The sequence below is a fragment of the Sminthopsis crassicaudata genome, chromosome 1 (assembly GCF_048593235.1).
Source record: "Sminthopsis crassicaudata isolate SCR6 chromosome 1, ASM4859323v1, whole genome shotgun sequence".
Classification (NCBI taxonomy): domain Eukaryota; kingdom Metazoa; phylum Chordata; class Mammalia; order Dasyuromorphia; family Dasyuridae; genus Sminthopsis; species Sminthopsis crassicaudata.
The window spans coordinates 259234157-259258754 of record NC_133617.1 but is presented as its reverse complement, the minus strand read 5'-3'; positions in this window follow the sequence as shown (position 1 = coordinate 259258754).

Sequence of the window (24598 nt, the reverse complement as noted above, 5' to 3'; positions counted from 1 at the left end):
ACTACAAAAAGGGCTGCCACAAACATTTTGGCACATACAGGTCCCTTTCCCTTCTTTAGTATTTCCTTGGGATATAAGCCTAATAGTAGTACTGCTGGATCAAAGGGTATGCACAGTTTGATAACTTTTTGGGCATAATTCCAGATTGCTCTCCAGAATAGTTGTATTCTTTCACAACTCCACCAACAATTCATTAGTGTCCCAGTTTTCCCACATCCCCTCCAAAATAAATCATTATTTGTTCCTGTCAGCTTAGCCAATCTGACAGGTGTGTAGTGGTATCTCAGAGTTGTCTTAATTTTCATTTCTTTGATCAATAGTGATTTGGAACACTCTTTCATATGAGTGGAAAGAGTTTCAATTTCATCATCTGAAAATTATCTGTTCATATCCTTTGACCATTTGTCAATTGGAGAATAGCTTGATTTCTTGTAAATTAGAGTCAATTCTCTGTATATTTTTGAGATGAGGCCTTTATTAGAACCTTTAACTGTGAAACTGTTTTCCCAATTTGTTACTTCCCTTCTAATCTTGTTGGCTTTAGTTTTGTTTGTACAAAAGCTTTTTAATTTGATGTAATCAAAATTTTCTATTTTGTGATCAATAATGACCTTTAGTTCTCCTTTGGTCACAAATTCCTTCCTCCTCTACAAGTCTGAGAGGTAAACTATCCTATGTTCCTCTAATTTATTTATGATCTCGTTCTTTATTGAGCAATTGAACTTTTAAAAGAGTTGTTTTGTTCATTGGATTTTTCTCAGAAATTTTGTTTTTCAAAAAATTATTTTCTTTTTACATTTTGCCAAAAGTATTCTTTAAGGAGCGATTTTGTTCAGACAATTTCTGTGATTCCTTTTCCAGAGCTCTCATTTCCTTTTCCCATTTTTCTTCTAATTCTCTTTTAAGATCCTTTTTTTAATTCTTCTAAGAGAATCTTGTGAGATGGAGACCAACTTATATCACCTTTTAAGACTTCATCTGGAGATAAGGCTTTAGTATCTTCACGGTTTGAGGTCTGTTCTTCCCTGCCTCTATAAAAGCTATCTGTGGTAAGGACTCTTTTTTGTCTTTTTGCTCATTTTTAAAGCTTGAGGTCTGCATTTAGGGCAAAGAGGAGATTGTCCGAAGCTTCCTCTACAGATGTCAGCGGCTTCCTGCTGTCCTGTGGCTGGTGTTTCTGGCTTCCTTCCTTTATTGAATGGTTGTGGCCAAGTTCCTCATTATGGTGGGGTTCAGGGGCTCACTATTTTCCTTCTGTAGTTCATAGCTAGTCTCTCAATCCACTGGTTTCTGAACCAGAGCAAAGTAGCAAATGCTGCTGTACTTTGGCTATGAGCCTCCCACTTGATTCTCCCAGCATGTAGAAGCCTTTCTACCCCAGGTCTCCTTAGACTGCATTGCACCTGCACTGGCCTGTAACACTCCTCCACCCCCACTGCCCGATTGAGAAATACTTTTCCTGAAGTTCTTCCAAAGTATTTTCTGCTGGAAATTTGTTACACTCCAAATATTTGTGGGTTTTGTCACTCCAAAATCCATTTAAAGGTTTGATCTGGTGTTGATCTGAGAGAAGCCAGGAAGAGCTCATAAAAAAAATCTGCCTACTTTCTATCATCTTGACTCTGCTTTCAGGGTTAAATCACTTGCCCAGGATAACACAATTAGTGACTATCTGAAGCCAGAGTTGAACTCATAAACAAATAATTTGTTCCCATTTCCCTCCCTTAAGGAACATTTCAAGTGCCTATTTTAAAATTGAATATTCTTTTTTTTCCATTGATAATTACTCCAAAGTTTCCTGGGTATGCCATCTTGGTTTGTAATTTGAACTATTTTGCTTTCAAAACATATTATTCTGTTCCCTTTCACAGTTTCTAGTTGGTGCCAATAGTCTTGTGTTATTCAAGTTTTCTTTTCTTTATCTTTTCCTAGTCCCCTACAGAATTTCTTTTTTGTTATTGGAATTGGCAAATTTAATTACGATGTTTCTTAAGAGTTTGTGGCATAACCTTCTGCTCCCTCATACTTTCCCCTCTCCCAGCCTGAGATAATCTGTGCAAGTCTTTTGATTGGTATTCAGTCTCCCCCATTCAGTGGTCTGGGAAGTGTTCTTATATTACTTCTTGTATATTATTTTGTCCAGGATTTTTTATGTGTCATTTTGGGACATATACATTTGGGAAATCTATATTTCTTAAGTTTTCTCTACATATTCTGTCTGAGATAATATTTTGTTAATGGAGAAATCATGTGTTCCTTTAAAATTATTGCTTTTTACTTCTGTTCTTCAAATTTTTTCATATTTTGTATATTTTCTTTCTGCAATTAGTTATTCTCTCTTTTATTTCTCTGACAAAACTCACCATCATGAATTAAAGATTTTCTTTTCTGCAAACTATTTTTGCTTTTAAGACATTTCTTTCTTTTACTCTTTGGGAATGGTTAATATGCTCTCTTGGGACTCCTCTGGGTCCTCTGTCTTATCAGGTGCCAAAGATATCCATCCTGGAGGTCATAGTGCTTTTGTTTCTAAAATATTCCCTGTTGGTTTGTCAATTCAGATCCAAGGTTTTTAACTGGATTGTTTTCCTCCTGATATATTTGGCAGTTTTATTTTTTTTTTTTCCCTTTATTACTCGTAACTGACTTTCTAATCCTCCTGTATTGGCAGAGTCCCAAAGCTTGATCTTAGAGCCATCGGAGCCTCTTTCCACTCTGGAGAGTTCATTTCACTGTTCTTTATCTTTGCTCCAGGTAACTTCTGGAGAACAGAACTACCTTGACCTTCATGCCATGCCTACCTCATGGTAGAGCCCTCTCCATCCTGGAGCCTTGCCTGTATTCCTGCTGTTTCTTAATTATCCAACTGAACTTTGCTGTACTTCAGAAGTACTGCCAGAACAGGCAGAATAAACCTTCCTGCTTTTTGTCTGGTTTCTGGTATTTAAAGGGCTTGTCTCTAAATGCTTGAAGAATGGTTTTATTTGATGTGACAATTCTGAATTCTGACTTGAAACTGTTGAATTTAGACTTTCTTTTAGACATTTGTCATTTCCGTCATCACTTTTTTCTCTGTCCTAATGAATCTGAACAATTTTCATTTATGACTTTTGAAATATAGTAGCTATTTTAAAAAATCTTGATTTTCAGGGAGCCTCATTATTCTTAACCTTTTTAAAATGAACTATTTTGATCTCAGATATCTTACTATATCATTTTTATTTTTAGCATTCTGATTTTGTTTTAATGTTCCTTGCTGTTTCATAGAGTCATTAATTTCTACTTGTTCTATTTCAGTTTTCAGGGAATCAGTTGGGTAAAGTTTACCTTTTTTTCCCTTATAAACAATGTGTTCTATTTTCAATTCTTCTTGAGCTTATCTTTGTTTTTCTTTCTTGCTATATTTATTTATTTATTTTTTAGTGTTGCCATTTTAAAAATTTGAATTGTTTTCTTTCCAGGGAAAATAAACATTATACAATGTCTGTAAACAATATGTTTACACTGATTTATGAATTCACTACATTTCTGAATGTTGGAATACTCCTCAAATCCAATATTATATAGAACAACAGCAAAATAGAGAAGAAAATATTAAATTTGGACAATTTATGGTTAATACTCATAGCAGCAATTTTTGAAAGATGGTTTTATTAGTGTCATTGCACTTGGTCATTTTATTGCTACAGCAAAACAAGGCCATTTTATTATTGTAACATCTTTCATTTCTTAGTTTAACTGGTTGCTTATTCTACTCATCCATATTTTCATGCAGACAAAATGTTTAAAAATAATTTGGAGCACACTTATTTGTGCTATGATTAGAGTGAGAAAATAAAAAATAAATTTCTATGATATCAGGCCTACTTTTTCATTTTCATCATAAGGGCAATCTTAATACTTCTAAGGAAAAAAAATTACAGACATGAGAAGTGTTCCTTTTTGATGTCTTTAAGAAGTTATGTAAATACTAAATCAATGTATTACATGTCAAAAACTATATATATAGTATAGTAGTAGTATAGAGTATATCCAATACATTTTAAGATAATTCAGCATTTCAATGGCCACAAAAGATATCATATTTTGACTCAAAATTGTGTGCTTATGTGCATATTAAAAGAAATTAATCAATGCATGAACATTGTATCCTTTCAGAATGTAAATTCTACATTTCTTCATATTGTATTTCTACATACAATAATAAGATGATATAGATTTCATGAATTTCTAGTGATATCCTATTTCATACTAAAAGTATACTATAGAATTTCTTTTTATATTTCTTCCAGGTACAAACATAGTTTTGGAAAATTCATTTTTTCCGTTGAGTTCCTGTTTGAAATGGTTGAGTTTCTTTTTCTTTCTCAGCTAGATTTTGAGACATCTTTATCTCTATGATAACTTTTTTTTATACTAATCTGTGATTTTTTTGGTTTAATCATCTCTTGGTTTTAAGTTAATGAATTGAGACATTTGCTAGACCAGGTACTATATATGGTTTTGAATGGGCTAGTTGGTGATGCCCGTTCTGATTCTCATTCACCTGAATTCCTATATTGACCTCCATCTTCAAGGTTTAGGCCCCTCTGATTCTTTGTTATTCACAATGCTTGATCTTTATCACTTTCTGTGGCTTCTAATCTTGGAGTTCTTGACTATATGGACTAATTCATTTTGATCTCTGTGCCATTGCTCTGGTTTTTGCTGTCTTCTGAGGTTTTCAAGAGATCCATTGTGGATTTCTAACCACTACCAAGACTTTTTTGGAGGCAGGGGACTCTGGATGCAGAAGCTTGTAGGAGGCATATTTTTCTCTCCTATGTCTTATTGTGTTGTGAGACCACTCAGTTGTTTATTTATTCTTGTTCTGGCTTTGCTATTGGTTCTCTTTCCTGTTACTTGCGTGCTTCTGGCTGATATTTTGTGAAGTTTTGAGAGAGTCAGGTCAAATGAGTAAGCACTTTTATCAAGCTCTTTTCATGTTCTAGTACTGTGCTAAACACTGGGGATATAAAGAAAGGTAAAAAATAACCTCTGCAGGAAAAGGTCCCATATATGCAAACATGTTTATAGCAGCCCTTTTTGTTGTGACAAGGAACTGGAAACTGAGTGAATGCCCATCAGTCGAGGAATGGCTGAATAAATTATGGCATCTAACTATAATGAAACATTATTGTTCTATAAGAAATGATGAGCAGGCTGCTATTAGAAAAGCTTGGAAAGACTTACATAAATCGATGCTAAGTGAAGTGAGTAGTATCAAGAGAATGTTATATATAGTAACAAGATTACATGATGATCAATTGTGATGCACTTGGCTCTTTTCAACAGTGAAGTGATTCAAGGCACTTTCAATAGATGTGGAATGGAAAGAGTCATCTACATCCAGAGAAAGAATTGTGGAGACTGAATGAGGATCAAAGCATAGGATTTTCACCTTTGTTGTTGTTTGTTTGCTTGCTTGCTTGTTTTTTTCTTTTCTTGTTTTTTTTTCCCTTTTGATCTGATTTTTCTTGTGCTACAAGATGAATATGGCTTAGAAGATTTGCACATGGTTATTAACTTGCTTGGGGAGGTGGGATAGGGGAGAGGGAGTGAGAAAAACTTGGAACACAAAGCTGTTGAAAACTATCTTTGCATGTATATGAAAAATAAAATGCTACCAAAAATGATCTCTGCCCTAAAGGAGCTCATATTCTAACAGGGGATCCAATATGTGACTACTATGTAAATGCAAGTTATATACAATGTAAATTGCAAATGATCTCAGAGCAAAGGCACTAAGATAGGAGTGAAGAAAGTAAAGACTTCTTGAAGAAGATGGGATTTTAACTGAGGCTTGAAAAAATATCAAAGAAGCTGGAGATGAGAGGGGAGAACATTTCAGGCATTGGAGATAGTAGGGGGAAAAAAACTTGGAGTTGATTGTTAGAGTATCTTGATGAGGAGCTGAAAAGAGAAAGGCTTTTCTGGAAAATTAAGATGTATTTAAAGGAGAACGAAGATGTATTAGAATGGAAAATAAAACAATTTAGTGGTTTTTGAAACCCTTAGGGGGTTTTGTGATGATGGTCCAAGGGGTTTGAACTAGCAGTTCTTTAATGGCACATAAAATGAGGTACATAATTGCCCAATTATGTTATGAATATATTTTTTCCTCTGTGACAATAAGAATATGCACATGTGAAGTATTATAAGTTTGTTTCAGTAGATTTGGAACCACCATGATTACATTTAAAATGATTTTGGTATTTGTATCAAATTCCACTCACTTCTATCTAAACATATTCTTACAGTTTCTCAATCTGCCATCAAATTGTTTCCAAACTATCAAAAGGGTTGAACATTTGAAGACAAACCAATTCTTTGTGAATAGCTAGATATATGTTCATACTTTCATTTGTGTTCTGTACATTGGCTATTACTTATGATTGAAATTCTTTTTTTCTCTTCATCTTTGCCTCTTAGTTTCCCTGGGTTACTTCAAGTACAAATTAGTCCCACTTTCTGTAAGAAGTAGTCTTCCTTAAACTTAGTGCCTTCTCTCTGAGATTATTTGTAATTTATTGTGTATACATGTTATTTGTATTTAACCATTTATATGTTGTCTTCACTATTAGACTGTGAGCTCCTGGAGAACAGAGAATGGATTTCCCTCCTTTATCCAACTTTTTTAGTAGGCCCAGTATTTAGCACTGTGCCTGTCATATAGTAGGTGATTAATAATTGTTAGTTGACTAACAAAGTTAAAGGAGTCCATGACACATAAAACGATTTGACTCAGGGAACATTTTAAAAGTAAAGTATGTAAGATAGAAAGTGAAAGATGAAGTAATCTACTAGTATATAGAAAAATATAAATAGAATTGGAAGCTTGAGAAAAGAAAAAAACATTTTATATAAGTTATACCTTAATCACCCCAACTTGGGGGCTCTAGAAAGCAGGACACAACAAATGAGCATCTTGGGATCAATGAAAGCACTATTTTCTAAGCCTAATCTCCTAAGCAATACAAGTTGAGCTCATTATCCACTTGTAACACTTGTTCACAATATACATATTTATGGATAAGTTTCATGCACTGTCCAACCTAACACATATCATATCTTGCACAAAATGAAATTTTCACCAGTTTTGTTTTGCTAAAATAATTGACTCTGTCCATGTAATAAAACCATGATAGCCAAGTCTTAAAAATTTAATGTAATCCAACTCAGCTGGGGCTTCATTATCCTGAAACAATCTATTTACATATGATCTACTTCATATCAAATTTTCCACAAAGCTCATTCCAAATTAGGCAGAATAACTCAGATGAATTCCTTTGCAAATCATAAAGTACTATATAAATGCTAGCAATTGTTATGCAACTATTATTTGGCCTTCAATAATCCTTAAAGCTACTGTAGAGCCGAAAGCCATGTAAATAGTGAGAATTATGATTCCAAAAGGCTTTAGCTTATTTGCTGGCCATTCCACTGTTTTACCCTGGTTTGGAAAAGATATCCATAGCAAAGAAACTCTTAGATTGTAATAAAGTAGTTTCTGCCAATTCTGCTCTAGGAAGAATGTTCCTGGTTCAGCCACACTGGATTTGTAGTTTCACCTACATTGATATTCCATCTGATGTGATATATGGTGTGGGGTTTGTCACCAAATGTGACATGTGAAAAATTCACAACTGCTATTCTCTTTAGCAAAAGGTAGATTTATTTAGGGGAATGAGTTACAGACAAAATGAAGGGATATAATAGATACCAGGAATGGTAAATATAAAACAGAGTTGGGAGAGCACATGAAAGACAAGTTCCTCAGTGGAACTCACAATTACCCAGTAGCAACAATACCCTATGAAGACATGCCCTTAGCTGGCAGGCTAAATCCTGAAAGGGACTTAGTTCCCTAAAAGAGTTAATTAGCTGTAGAGAGGAGAAGGGTAAGTTGGGAAGCATAGTTGTGTTAGGGGAGATACCAAGTGTCATGGAGGGGGAGAAAGACACCATAAGGCAGAGGTGGCGGGCTGATCCAAAGGAAGATAATAACAGTGTTATGGGCCATAAATCGTTTTATAGGGAAAATTTAGCCTCGGGAACATGAATGGGTTTCCTGACAGGACATGGGTAGGCCTCAGGAGTTTGGCACATTTTGGATTTGATTGGACTACCTTTACAAAGGGTGGGACATGGAGCTAAATTGATCTCTATCAGAGCCTTCTGCCTGCTTACCTCAGGGATCAATTCTTTAGTTTCTCTTGGTCCAAAACAATATTCAGGGTCTCATCATTTTCCACTAATTTAAGTTGTGAAAGAAATCTTTTGAAAAGTGGGTTGGGGTCCCTAAAAAGAAGGGAGTCTATCAGACCAATGTTGAAATTTTGGGGGCCAAATCTGGGGACACTTGTTAAGTAGTGTCCAGAAGCACATGAAATACAGTGAAATATAGTAGTCAATGGGATTGAAGTATTGCAGAAATAAATTGAACTCAAAGTATGGTGATCTCATAAAGGCACAAAGTTAAGTTACTAAGGCACAGTAGCAGAGATTAATGCAAAGTCAGTTAGCATCTTACTTGGGGGCCTACTCAAACATTAGGTGGTATTTTGCTGAAATCCCTTCACTCCTAACAGTCTCATTTTATGAAACTACTTCCTGCTGGGGATGGAACTAGAGCTTATTTGGAGGGGTGGGCCAGAAAGTGACTGAAGTGAGAGTTCTGAGTCAGATCCCTGAAGTTAATCAATACATCTGTCAGGTGAATGTGACCAAAATCTAAAACAAATCTAAGAAGCAGAGGTTAGTAGCATTGCAAACAGCAAAGGTTGCTTGGGTGACCAAGAACACATATGCCAGTGTTCAAAAGGATTTAGGCATTGGGTAGATTTTAGGATGACAGATTGAGAACAGATACAGATAGAGAACAGGCTTTGGACAAACTGAAACAAAGTGTGATCTCTTTTAGTAGAGACTTTGCTGTTCTTGTGCTGGCCTGGGTGTTTCCCCTGAGGAATTTTTTCTGCATCAGGAGTAGGAGATAGGATACCAGCAGAGAAATATGACCTTGGGGGTTTGACGTGATGACATGGCATTCTATTTAAATATTTTCTATTTAAATACAATAAAAGTGGGTTTTCCAGATCTCTCCACTTGGGATGGGACTTTAATCAAAAGTCCATTGCTTGGAGAATTGGGGGAGTAAAAAGGCCAAAATCATAGTAGCTTCTTTTGTGGTTGCATCAATAAACCAATTTCCTATGACTTGGTCTGTGCATATCAAATGAGTTATAAAAACCATACTTGTGTCACAGACATATGGGACAAATGGATATTATCCCCTATTAACTTAAATAAATTGACTATGATAAATATGCACCTATCCAATGATAGAGAACAGTCATTTACCTAATTGGACTACACATTTTCAGATAGAAAACAGGAAGATTTTATACTTGCATCTTGCTCATGGCCTTTTATAATCATGGTCAGTTTAAAGCTTGAGGTTCATTTGTTTTGATTATAGAGATTTGCTGTAAGAGAAAAAAGCAGGGACAGAACAAAGCATCCTTAGCTATTTGATTTCAGGTATGAAAACCACAGATGAATTCTGCCCCCTTGCCAGACTCAGAGATAGATGGGAATCATTCCAAAAGAAAGAACACAATTTTGGGAATCAAGTTAGAAGAGTCTAACCTGAAGTAGAGCTCAAAGAGCCACCCTTCAAACTCCTTTTATTCAGATGAACAAACCTCCACTTTCTGAAGTTCTGCGGCATTTCTCTGGGATGGCAGGTTTTCTGATTTATTGGTCCTCATCTATAGTTCGATTCAAACTCGAGAAATAATATTAATTATAATTCCCCCTAATTTTTTTTGAAAGAAGGCCTCAACTAGATATTTTCTTGGCACACTTTCTTTTCACATGCAGATGAACCTGAAGACAGGGTATTTCATTTCTCCAATGCTGTGCAGAGGGCACAGCTAAAGTAGAAAATCCTGCTTTAGGTATTTTAAGAAAATTATAGATCATATTGGTTAAACAACAAGATCATGATACACTAAATAACTGCTAAATAATTTGCCGAATGGGTTTGGAAATAAGCATTTTCAGAGAATTAATCAGAAATCTAACAAACTTTTCTTAGAAGTTCCTTGCATTATTAAGCAGTAGAATCGTGATATAGCATTTATCTAAGTGACCTTAAGTATTATAAAAATGAGTTTGCTCTTAAAATAACCACCACAGACAAAAAATAAAAATTAATATTGTTATTAACATCTTGTAAACATAGGTTGAAGAAAGGTTTAAAAGTGTATCAAGGACTCTTTTCCCCAGGAAGATAGCTTGATAGAAGGCTAGTACTAACTTCCACTTAATAGATTGAGGAATTAGCAGCTGTACTGTTGGGGAAATGTTTAAAGTTAAAGAAATTTCATCTAACCTGCAGGACAGGGCTCAAAGAAGGGCTGAGCAGAGTGGGATTCTTTCCACATGCCCCAATAATCAGTGAAGTGGGAGAAGAGCTCAGACCAGGTTAGGAGCAGCCACAGTCAGTAAGAGAATGGTAGGCTATGTCTTCATATATAATTATGCCATTATGTAGAAAAATGGGAAGTAAAATTGAGAAGGACTCTCTTACATTTAAATGAAGAGCAGTGAGTTTTAAAGCACCAGGTGCTTGTTGGGCTTCTAGTCACTCTCTGCACTAGCTGAGAAATTATTAATCCAAAAATTGAGGTTCAGTTATGTGGTTATTCAGTCACAATGGCCATTCTCTTTAGCACAAGGTATAAGTATTTAGGGGAATAGATTACAGACAAATGAAGGAATACAATAGACACTGGGAATGGTAAATATGAAATAGAGTTGGGAAAGCACATGAAAGATAAGTTCTACAGTGGAACTCACAATTACTCAGTAGAAAGTTTGGGGTATGCCAGTAGGTGGCAGGCCAAATCTTGAAAGGGACTTAGTACTCTAAAAGAGTTAGTTAACTGTAAGGAGAAGTGGAGTTGAGAAGCATAGTTGAGTTAGGGGAGATACAATGTAGCAAGGGGTGGAGAGAGGCTAAAAAGAGAAAGAAACAATGAGGTAAGAGTGTAATGATGGGCTGACCCAAAGGAAGGCAATAGCAAAAGCAATAGTCCTGGGTTTTTTAGGGGAAAATTTGGGACCTGACTGAGACTCCTGACAGGAAATGGCAAAGTGAGACTTCTTGAGTCCTCTACGGAGGGTAGGTCTCAGGAGTTTGGCATAACTTGGATTTCAGATTGGACCACCTTTACAAAAGTGGGACCATGGAGCTAAACTGATCTCTATCAGAGCCTTCTGCCTACTTGATTCAGGAATCAATTCTTTAGTTTCTCTTGGTTCAAAACAATATCCAAGGTCTCATCATTTCCAGGGCTACAGAGCACCAATCATCCACTATTTTTGGTTCTGAACATTTTATGATCATAGTTATCCCATAGATTATCATCTACATGGGATCTATTCAATAAATTGTCAGGATTCCTAATCCAGGGTACAGAAACTTCATTCATTCATTCATTCATTTATTTATTTAATCATTTATCTATCTATCTATCTATCTATCTATCTATCTATCTATCCATTTATTTATTTGTTTGTTTGTTTATTTATTCATTCATTCATTCATTTATTTATCTATCTATTTATTTTCCCTTTTTTTAATTTTAATTTTTAAAAATTAATTTCATAATTATAACTTTTTTTTGACAGTACATATGCATGGGTAATTTTTTTTTTTACAACATTATCCCTTGTACTCCCTTCTGTTCCGAATTTTTCCCTCCTTCCCTCCACTCCCTCCCCTAGATGGCAGGCATTCCCATACATATTAAATATCTTACAGTATATCCTAGGTACAATATATATGTGCAGAATTGAATTTTGTTGTTGTTGTTATTGTTGCACAGGAAGAATTTGATTCAAAAGGTAAAAATAATCTGGGAAGAAAAACAAAAATGCAACATTTCCCAGTGTTCCTTGTCTGGGTGTAGCTGATTCTGTCCATCATTGATCAATTGTATCTGAATTAAATTTTCTCTTTGTTGAAGATATCCACTTCCATCAGAATACACAGAAACTTAATTTTTTAAAAGTTTGATAACGATTTCAATATAATTAATTTTCTTTGTAATTTTATGCTTTTCATTTCTATACATTTAAAAACATTATTCTTAGGAAAAGTCACCAGACTGCACCAGAATGTTATGGGGATCCATGACACAAAGAGTTAAGTACTGATCTCTTGGAATTTTAAAATTTTGTGCCAGTGGTATAACATATTGAATATCCTCTTCTTTCTATTATCACTATACTAACTCTTCATCTTTTCCAATCATACATTTTTAAAATGACATCTACTGCTTTGTTCCCATCTCCTGCAATGTAAGTTATCATTGGACTTATGTTACAACTTAAGACCACTTCTCTCACTGGTCTTTGGGTCACTTACCATTTTGATTTTTGAGAATTGTAGCCTTCCAAGATTTGTAGATATACAGAATTACTAGAAAACATTTGAGTTTAAAAGGTTGGCTTTTTGCTCCATGAAACAGCATGAAAAGAACTGTGAGTTTGAAAAGAATTATGTACTTTAAAAATGTTTGTGGCAGCCTTCTTTTTAGTGGCTAGAAACTGGAAATCGAATGGATGTTCATCAATTGGAGAATGGCTGAATAAATTTTGGTATATGAATGTTATGGAATATTATTGTTCTGTAAGAAATGACCAGCAAGAGGATTTCAGAAAGGCCTGGAGAGATTTACATGAACTGATGCTGAATGAAATGAGCAGGACCAGGAGATCATTATATACTTCAACAACAATATTATATGATAATCAATTCTGATGGACATGGCATCTCTTCAACAGTGAGATGAACCAAATCAGTTCCATTTGTTCAATAATGAATAGAACCAGCTACACCCAGTGAAAGAACTCTGGGAAATGAGTGTGGACCACTACATAGCATTTCCAATGCCTCTGTTTTTGTCTGCCTGCATTCCTTCTCAGGTTAATTTTACATTATTTCTAAGTCTGATTCTTCTTGTGCAGAAAAAATAACTATGGATATATATATATGTACATATATCCATATATTATATTTAACATATAGTTTAACATATTTAACATGTATTGGTCTACCTGCCATCTGGGAGAGGGGGTAGGGGGAAGGAGGGAACTGAATTCCCCCCTGGACTGAATTCCTTAGTGGCAAGGCCTGACAGAGAAGTAAAGTTTCTAGCAGAGAAATCCTGAGAGGTATAAAATCTGGTTAGGGAAATAGGTGAGGCTAAAAAGAGGGTAACACTAAAAGAGAATATCATTTCAGTGGACAGAGGTTGCTGCCATGCCAAAAATGGCATATTAGGTCCTCTGCAAGGACTGAGCCCCAAGTTGCCAATTTTATAAGGAAATTTGAAATTGAATGAGATTCCCTCAATGCCGTCACTGTCCCCAGACAAAGATGAGACCACTTACTGGGAGTAGTTTTGAGCCAACAGTAGGGGGTCAATAGAAATCTAGATGTCCAGCTAAATGAGATTACTTCAACTAGTCTTACCAAGATAAACCACTTTATTTTGGTTCCCTGGGGCCAGTTTCACAGAGGCAGGATTCAAGGAGAATTTCTCCTTGAAGGAGTTTTCAGAGAGTTTCAAGGTCCCTTCTTCAGTTTCAGGCTCCCCTTGTCAGGTTCCCTAAGAGCACTTGCTGACTTAAAAAAAAATGATTTAAGTGACTTAGAATTTAAATGTTCCATTGTAATAATTATGGTTCTTATAACTGAAGAAAATTAAATGAAGACTACATCTTCTCTTTTTAGATTCAAATTCACAGCACCATTGAGCTGCGATATGGAACATTAAATACTGTACAGGGTAGTGCCAAATGATCCTAAGAAATGATTTCTTTCAAATTTGAACAATAGTAATGTTAACAATTGCATTATGATACAGTGACTTTATCTGAAAGGACATACTACCTTCTACAATAGCTTTCATTCTGCTAGATGTTTGATAGAAAAACTATTATTGGGCAGATGAGGTTGCTGTATTAGTAATTTTCCTTAATTGTTTTACTTTATTGCAAGATACTTCTCACAAAATCAGGGGAATAATCTATAAATATAAAAACAGAACACATCAATAAAACTTAAAAATCTAAAAAAAGGAAAAAAAAACCCAATAAATCTGTCCCTACATAATATATATTTAATGCTGAAGTGACATTATTGGCTGGGAAAGAGAATTCAAATTTGGAGTCAAAATTCACTAAAATTTTGGTTCTGTCACTAACTACTTATGTGATTTCAGCCATGTCACTTAAACTTTCTCTTTTTGAGAGATGAAATGAAGAGACTGATCTCTATGAACTCTAAGGACCCATCTTGCACTATTTATAACTCCTGCTTCCCTTTTAGTTCTTATTTCAGGCTAAAACCACTGTCATTCTTTCTATTATTATTATTTTGTCAAGGTAATTAGGGCTAAATGACTTGCCCAGGGTCACATAGCTAGTAAATATTAAGTATCTGAGACCAAATTTGAACTCAGGTCTTCCTGACTTCAGGGCTACTACTCTATCCATTGCACCATCTAGCTGTCCCTCATTCTTATTTAATTTTGTTTTTAGACTGACACACTTTGTTTAAAGTCCACCCTCACTTAAATCTAAATCCTATCATCCCACTTTTATGAAATAACTTTTAGTCTGGATTTATTTTGAATTTCTTCCTGAAGTGTGTTAAAAAGTGCTAAAACATGAGCTGATGAGTTTAACAAAGTGGTAAAAATCCTGAGAAGGGTGATTTTTTTTTTAAAGGATTTTTTTAAAAGGGATGCTGATGTGGTCAGAGCCAAGCTTCTGCTGGAGGTAATTGCGTAGAATTCTGGTCTTTTGGACTAATGTATACTTGTGGTTTCCCAAATTGGGGCAGGCTGATGAATAGTGATTTCACAAGTATGAAATACAAACAACACAGTGCCTGGCATTTCCTTTCCAAAAGTATCTTTTTGAGACAAAAAATATTAATAAATCAGGCTGCTTCCAATAGTGGGGGAATTTTAGAAACTTGCTAGACAGGAACATCTTTTCCTCTGAGACCTTCTGCATATTCATGAGGTTAGAATGATTTTCATTTTGAAACAATGTTCTTTTATTTGTCTATCTTTTCTAGGTATTCAGTGTACTTGCTAGCACTGAGGAGAACTTATCCTCTAATCTCCTCCTTTTCTCAGGAGCTTTATGTTTAAGAAGACATGAGGAATTTTTATGGGAAGACAATTTGTAAACCATTAATTTTTTTTTATTGCCCCATCTTTCAGTGGCATAAATAGCGGATTATGAGAGTTTTAAGAGACAAGTATATGGATAGTAGCTAGCACAGAACAAACATAAAAGTTTGTTAATTAAAATGGACTGGTTTCCTCTAAAAGTAATCTTTAAGCCAATAATTTCATATCTGGGAATGCCTTCAGTTAGTTGTATGTGATCTTTGGACCTTTGCCTATGTAATATGCCCCTCTACCTATAGGATTTAAAGCCATATTATTATATTAAGGTTTGAAATTTTATTTATATGTATATGTGATTATTACATAGGAAATGGCACACACACATACACACCAAGAGTATATATATTTATACTGGAACAGTGGATAGAGCCATGGTCCTGGAGTCAGACAATTTGAGTTTGAATACTGTCTCAGACATTGAGTATTCCTAGGCAAATTACCTAACTTCCATTCTGCCTTGGTTTCCTCATTTATAAAATGATAATAAATAATATTTAAATAATAAATAATAAAATAAAATGATAATGACAATTATTTTTCAGATTATTTGGAAAATGAAACAAATGAACATTTATAAAGGACTTTGTAAATCTTGACCTTATGTCATGCTTAGCAGTATATAAATGCAAACTATTATTATTATAGAAATCAAGCCATTCTCCAATTGATAAATGATCAAAGGATATGAACAGATAATTTTCAGATGATGAAATTGAAACTATTTCCACTCATATGAAAGAGTGTTCCAAATCACTATTGATCAGAGAAATGCAAATTAAGACAGCTCTGAGATACCACTACACACCTGTCAGATTAGTTAAGATGACAGGAAAAAATAATGATGAATGTTGGAGGGGATGTGGGAAAACTGGGACACTGATGCATTGTTGGTGGAGTTGTGAAAGAATCCAACCATTCTGAAGAGCAATCCGGAATTATGCCCAAAATATTATCAAAATGTGCATACCCTTTGATCCAGCAGTACTACTATTGGGCTTATCCCAAAGAAATACTAAAGAGGGGAAAGGGCCAAAATATTTGTGGCAGCCCTTGTAGTGGCTAGAAACTGGAAAATGAATGGATGCCCATCAATTGGAGAATGGTTGGGTAAATTATGGTATATGAATGTTATGGAATATTATTGTTCTGTAAGAAATGACCAACAGGATGAATACAGAGAAGCTTGGAGAGACTTACATCAACTGATGCTGAGTGAAATGAGCAGAACCAGGAGATCATTATACACTTCAACAACAACACTGTATGAGGATGTATTCTGATGGAAGTGGATATCTTCAACAAAGAGAAGAGCTAATCCAATTCCAATTGATCAATGATGGACAGAATCAGCTACACCTGTGGGAAATGAGTGTTAACTGTTTGCATTTTTGTTTTTCTTCCCAGGTTATTTTTACCCTCTGAATCCAATTCTTCCTGTGCAACAACAACAAAAAAATTGGTTCTGCCCACATATATTGTACTTAGGATATACTATAACACATTTAATATGTATGGGACTGCCTGCCATCTAGGGGAAGGGGTGGAGGGAAGGAGGGGAAAATTCAGAACAGAAGTGAGTGCAAGGGATAATGTTGTAAAAAATTACCCATGCATATGTACTGTCAAAAAATGTTAATATTATAAAATGAATAAAAAAAGAAAAATTATTATTATATATGCAGATATGCATACATACATACATATATATACATATACATGTACACATATACATTTGTTCACATGCACAGTTTTATAATAAATAAATCTAGGAAATTAAAGTACCAGATAAAGAAGATTTGGATAATTATAAGTAGCTGTTACTTTTTATTGGACTCGAGCACAATTTAATTCATTAAAAAGAGAAAGAGTAGTATATTGGTATATTATATCTACTCCATTATTCATAGAACTTCTCCCCATGACATATTAAATATGTATTATTAATTTATATGTTTTAAAAATGACTTTTCCTGACACATTCATTACCTAAAAATGAGATTTCAATGCACTTATATTTTAAAAACAATTGACTGCAATACATTGTTGAAATATTATGGTACCAAACAAATCTTTCAGATTTGGAAAACAAATGATCAATAAGTATTATTTGAGTTTCTTCCATATGCAAAGCTCTTTGCTAGATGTTTTAGAGGATTCAAAGAAGCTTTGATGCATATGCCTTGCCTTCAAGTCAACATGGAGAATTAAGATAAGAGAAAAACAGTGCAAGTCTGAAAATGGTAAAACTGGAATGAATTGTATAGATAATAAATGCTTTAAAAGTTCAAAGGTTAAGTTATTGCTCTCAGCCAAGATGTTCAAGAAACCTTTTACAGAGAAGAGAGAATGTGCTTTGGCCAAAATACAGAGCAAGATATGAATAGACACTGATAATTCCCTCGTAGTGCAATATATGTATTTCTTTGGTGCTCTATCTTTGATCAACCTGAGATGCAAACCTGTCAGCTTTTTTGAATCTTATCCATTTTCAAGACCTTTCTGAAATCTAATCTTGAAGCCTTCCTTGATCCAACCAATCCACGACTCCATTTTTTCTAAAATTTTACAGTATATTGTTCATGTCATGTACTTGGAATATATCCCTTATTTCCCTAAATTGTTAATTAGCTTTTCAAGTGTGCACATTTAATCCCTCAACAAGAGTCTATTATTACTATTGCTGTTACTAATAAATATTTATTAAATATGTGTGGTATGTGGAGCATTGTTTTAGCTTCTTGGGGAATACAAAAAAGGAATATTTATCTTACAGGCTGCCTACCACTAGGTAGGCTTTCAATAAAATTAGGTAATGATGGTGCTAATTCACTGCTTGAAATTATTCATACCACTGTTTATCTCTAACTGAGTAGATAATCCTTTAATCCAGCCTTGCATCACAGAGCTTTAACATCCTTAGCTAATGTTGGAAAGTTTCATAGTGTCTTAAATTCAAATTAATATGTAAAATAAAACAATAATATTAAATGGCCGTAACAATATTTAGTTGTATCATTTCCCAGTGAAATGTCCCCATAGTATGGAGGTGACACTGGTTCTTGAAAGACTTGCCTTCAGGTGGACATGCTCAGGTAGATCCTACTCGAAGAAAGAAAAACTTCAAGGGTGGGCCTAATAACCAATAAATTTTGTTGTCTGTAGGTCAGTTTAGTGTAGTTAGGAGCTCCTTGTCACCAAAAGTTTGGCCAGTAGGCAATGAACATTTTTGGCCATAACAACTCATGAAGACTCTCTTCTAAGACACAGAAGGGTTCCAGTGTTTCTAGTTAATGGCTATCCTTGAGTGATGAGCCCATTGATCTTTTGAAACATGAACAATAATTATGTATATGAAAGGCTTCATGGACTCTCTTATCCAGCAAAGTGTATTTGCAGAGCAAAGGATAGTTTCCCTGAGCTATTTGAAAAAGAACAAATCCACTTAAATTAAAAAACAAAAAACAAGCAAACAAATAAAAAACAACAACAAATTAATCCATTGTCATTCTGATGTAATAGGACTCTTTGGTCTCCTGATCTTTGTTCCAGTATCCTGGTCTTCCATTCAAAAGGAAAAATGTCTGTTTTCAGGATCTTGTAAGCCCAGAGGGTATCTTTTAAATATACAACACTAAACCACTTACTGGCTTCAAAAATCTTTCCCATTACTGTATAAGGAGGTGTACTACTGGATGAGAAGGGAAAACTATTTTATTAATTTCTCTCAAATACTGCACCAACCTATAAGCTCTATCTCCCTTCTTAACTGGTAGTATTAGGGTATTGCGGGGAAATATGCAAGGTTCTAATATCTATTATTAATCCTTGTATTGCTGGTTGTAGTCCTCTTTTTCCCTCTAAAGGAATGAGGTATTGTCTTATTCTAAACATCATATCTAGATCCTTCAATCTAATTCTTATGGGGGTTATATTTATTTGACCTTTGTTATGGGACCGAGCCCAAACCTTAGGATTGATTCTATTTTCTTCCTCCTGTCTCAATAACATTCTTCTAATTGGCATAATCTGAGTCCCCAGTGGTATCAATTGGAGAGGCAATTTGGTTAGAGCCATCTCTGCTTCCTCAAAATCAGTATCAGAGCACATTCTAATTCCAAAATCTCAGTAAGACATATAATAAAATTCTCTCTTTTAAAATTGAAAATTAAGAGAGTTTTTTTTTTGTTTGTTTGTTTGTTTGTTTTTTTTGACAATTTGGGCCCCTGGGACAATTGAGTTTCAGAGGATCTAGTAGCCCTGACATCTATCAAAAAAACCAATTCCTCTTTATCTGATTCCACCTTTAAATTTATCAAGGGTTCTGGGTGGGTTCTTTCAATAAGCCCTTGACACTCCTTCTTTTCTATGAGAGAATAGATTTGTGAAAAATCCTTCTTCAATTGAAACAAATTAATGGAGTCTTTACTGGGTAGCCCATCCCCCTTCCTCTTTCTGAATCTCTGGTTGGCTGGTATTCAGGTCAAAAAGCCCTCCATACTCTGCCTCTACCAAGTTGCCTTTGATTTTTCATTACAGACTTAGCAATTGTTTGCACCATCTGAAGCATAACTTTAGTTTGCTCTTCCCATTGTTTGAGGAACTGTAACATAAATTTTCTTTCTTCTCAGTCCCTCTCGTTACATATACCTTCTGGGGCATTTCTAATAATTCATCTAAGGGCTTGGTTAGCCATCCCTTTTGCTTCTAGAGCTTTTTGTTTATATCTGGCCATGAACTGGTGACAAAGTATTCCTGAAGCAGAATTTTTGCCATAGCATTATTTTCTCCTAACCCTGAATACTTCCTCATATGTTCCTTGAGTCTATTTAAAAAGATTGAGGGGATTTCTTCCTTTTCTTGCTTAATTTATTTTATTCTATTCATAATTTGACTTCGAGGGACCACATTTCCAATATCCTGAACAATCATCTATCTTAGATCCCTCATTCTCAGGAGCTGGATTGTTATGATTCCAATTGGGATCCTGAAGGGGAAATTTTTGTTCTCCCCTGGGCCTTCCCTATGCAATCAGATGGGAATTATCCAAGGTCCTCATTGCAGCTCTCCTAATCTCTCCCTGCTCTCCTCCAGTGAATAGAATCCTTAAAATTGGCATCAATTCCTGTTAGGTATAGATGTTAGGATCTAAGAATTGGTCAAATTGCTCCTCTAAATGTAATGGATCTTCTAAAAGGGCTTTCATCTCTTTTCTAAACTTTCTTACCTCCATGCTACTCAAGGGAACATTTACAAACCTGATTCCTCACTGGGAGAGTGGGACCTCTCTAAGTGGAAACAAGCCAGTTTGCTTAAGTTCCCTCTGAAGAGGACTAGGAGAAGAGGAAATGGTTAATGGTTTAAAATCAATCGAGTACCCTTCTTCAACTCCTTGCTTGGATAGAGTTGAGGAAGGGAATTTTGGAGCTAAAGCCTTAGCATCAGTGGCTGACTGAGGGGCAGAGAGGGAATTCTCTGACTCTTCTCCCTCCTCCATCAAAATAGACTGTTCATAGTCAGGAGCCACAAGGCTGCATATTCAGTGTCTTCAGAATTAACAGGTTCCTTTGAATTTACATACTGATTCAATTTTTGGTATATCCAGATCTTGGAAGATTCGTACTTTGGCCAGAAGAGGTGTTTGCCCAAACAAAACAACAATATTTAATTATTTTCTTTTTGTCCCTTCCCCGTACATTCTGATACTTTCTCCCAGTTCTTAAGGCTATTATCTAGAAGGCTATCTTCCAATATACTCTACAGGTTCTTAAAGCCAGCTACTTTAGATTGTTCCTTTCCCATGATTCACAGCATCTTGTCTTCTTTAATGGAGGACTCACCTGATCTTATCAAAGGAAAATAAGAAAATCCTTATAGACTGAACCGATTAGGGTTTCCTCTAATTATCCAGATGGCTCACCAGTTATTTGGTTGAAGAGAGTTAGAGTCTCTCCCCTTCTCACCAATTCTTGCCATCTAAAGGGAAATGGGAACTTTTTAACTGCTTAGGTTCTCTTATTACTAATTCCAGTCATCCAGATATTAAACCAATTTTGGGCAGAGTCTCTCCTCCTCTTGATGAGGTCTAGATTTTGGGATTCCCAGTCAGGGAATCAAATGATAAGGTTAGGGTTCCTGGTGGTCAGGGAGTTAAATGATGAGGTTAGTGGCTGATTTGGGGTTCAGGGAACCAAATGAAGAGGTTTGGCTCCCCTAAATCTCCCTAGGATTCGGCACAGGATAGGGAGTTGTGGGAACCCCCTTCTGGTGGTGCAAAGGTCCTTCATAAAGGAATTTATGAACTTGAAAAGCTAGACTGGTAAAAGAAGTTGGCATTGGAAAGTCAGTCTTTGCTATGCATGAATAGAAAGACTGAATTCCTTTGTGACAAGGTCCCGAAAGAGAAGTAAAGTTTCTAGTGAAGGAGTCCTGGCAGAGAGATAAAAAATTTCTAGCAAAGAAATTCCAACAGAGAGGTATAAATTCTTGTTAGGGAAATAGATGAGAAAGATAAAGAGAGGGTAATGCTGAAAGAGAATATAATTTCAGCGGGCAGAGAGTTGCTGATATGCATTGCATGGCATATTGGGTCCTCTGCAAAGACTGAGCCCCAAGTTGCCTCATTTTATAATTGAGGCCTTGGCTACAAGCTGTTTGTTCTTGGTGGGGCTGGTGCAGTTTGAGCTGGAATTAGAATAAAGTATCTTAGAATTGAATGAGTGTCTCTAGGCTGATCTTTAATTCAATGGGAAGCATAATCAGTAGTGAGTATTATCAATGAGGGTAGTGCCTGTCTCTCAGGATAACAGAATGAACATGTTTATCCTGTTTCCCTTGGGTGGGGTCCTTTACAGAGGCAGGGTTCAAGGAGAATCTCTCCTTCAAGGAGTTTCCCAAATGCTTTACCTCATGGCTCATCCAGAAGATGATCAGAGAAAAAGAAAGAAAAAGTTTCAGGGCTCCCCTCATCACTCTCACCAATTTTTGGCTTACATGACTTGATTACATGACTGATTTGCAAACTTTTCTCAGATGGGCTTATCTCCTGGGCTGAATTAATCTTCTTTTGCTAGCCCACTTCTATTTTTGCTTTCTCCAAGTGTCTCAATTCCAGGATTTACTGGATCAGAATGGGAGTGCCAAGTCCAAGGACCAAACAGAGATTTCTCTGGAAGGAATCTGTCCAAGGATTCTATACAGGAGGCATCCCTCACAAACAGGAAATATCCCGGACAAGGCTCCAAATTGTATGAGACAAATATTGTCTACACCAGGGGTTCTCAAACTATGGTCTGCGGGCCAGATGTGTCCCACTGAGGATGTTTATGCGGCCTGCTGGATGATGGCAAATGGGCTGAGGGGCGGAAACAGAATGTGAGTTTTTGTTTTTACTATAGTCTGGCCCTCCAACAGTCTGAGGGACAGTGAACTGGCCCCCATTTAAAAAGTTGGAGGACCATTGGGCTACACAATCAAAGACTTAGAATAAAAAAAAGCAAAAAGGGGCTTATTAAGATGTGAGAAAGGGAGAACGTGCATATTCCATCTGAAAAGGTGTTTGTCAGCAAAGAAGTGCAAAGCATAAATTGCAAAACACTAAATTAAAAAGCCTGAACACAGAAGTCCAATCCCTCAGCCTGGTCTTTTCTCCCATTGTTTGGGGGAATCCAGGTTTACATTCTATTAACAGAAATGTAACACAGAAACAAAAGAATACAAATAATAAATTCTTAGGAAAATCCAAAGCCATCATCACCTTTTAAAGGTGATATTTATTTTAAGAACATCTTAAATGTTCATTTAAGACTATCATATAAGATTTGTTATTAGAAAGTCTCTAGTCATAATTAAAATATAGTTTAAGACTATATTCCCATGAGAGCATCTTCACTTAGTTAATCTTACACTTCTTTTACTCTCCTTTCTTCCTTTCTTCTCCCTTTCTCCTTTCCTTCCTCTTTCCCTCCTTTCCTTCCTTTCCTTCTTCCTTCTCTCCTTTTTTTCTTTCCCTTCTTATCTTCCCACCCTCTATTCGTATAGGCTTCATGTTAAGTCCAGGCTAGCTCCCTGGACTCCAGGATCAGCCAGAATCAGGATAAGTAAAAGTCCTTGGTCTTTAGGAGAAGAAGTAAAAAAAGCAGGCAAACTGCTACAGGCTCACCAAAGATGTATCCTCTATTCTCTCCTTGTCCAGCGGCAAAGTGAATCTGGCCTTTTTCACCCCACCCTCTAATCCTTGCCTATGATTATCTTAACATCAAACATTCCCCTAGGTAAGAAGAGCCATTTATCCAAACATATGCTAATAGAGTCATTGTCTCATATCAAATAGATAATTAACCTTAAAGGACCCAAATAAAGACCAAGTGGGAAATCTTGGGGTTTACTGCCTAGATTTCCTTCTTAAGAACCATGCCAGGGCCACAGATGGGGGAAACGGGGGAGGGGGGTGAACTCTTGGTAAGGTATAAGACCCTTCAGCCCAGAGGGAACTGTTAGGGGCCGGGACCGGTCACAGGAAACCTCAACAGTGACTGCCTCTTCCAGCTTCCCCGACCCGATGGGGCTTCGGACGTCTCTGGACCTCCTCGTTGAGACGAGAGGAGGGAATCACCAGACAGAGAGCCGAGGTAGATAGAACACAGTGATGTTTATTGAAGTTACAAGTCAGCAGTGTCTCCCCCAGCCCTTCCGTGTTCGCTCTTTTTATCTCCAGATGAAGCTCCAAAAGGTAATATAAACTGGTCCCCATCACACAAGGCTCTCCTAGAAGAAATTGAAAAGGATCTTAAAAGAGAGCTGGGAAAAAATGGGGAAAGGAAATTAAAACTTTGCAAGAGGGTTTGGAAAAGGCATATAACTCATTAGAAGAGAGATTTGATAAAATGGCAAAAGAAAATAACACCCAGAAAAACAGAATTTGTGAAACGCAAAAAGAAAATAACTCCTTACAAAACAGAATTTGTGAAATGGAAAAAGAAAGTAATGCCTTAAAAAATAGATTTTGTAAAATGGAAAAAAGTTCCATAGAACAAGGTAACTCATTTAAAAATGCAATTGGACAAATACAGAAAGAAGTAAAAAAAGCAAATGAAAAAAACAATTCATTAAAATTCAGAACAGAACAAATGGAAATGAATAACTCAATGAAACAACAAAAATCAGCCAAGCAAAACCAAAAAAAAGAAAAAATAGAAAAAAAATGTAAAATACCTAATTGGGAAAACAACTGACCTGGAGATCTAGGGGAGACAATATAAGGATTATTGGACTCCTTGAAA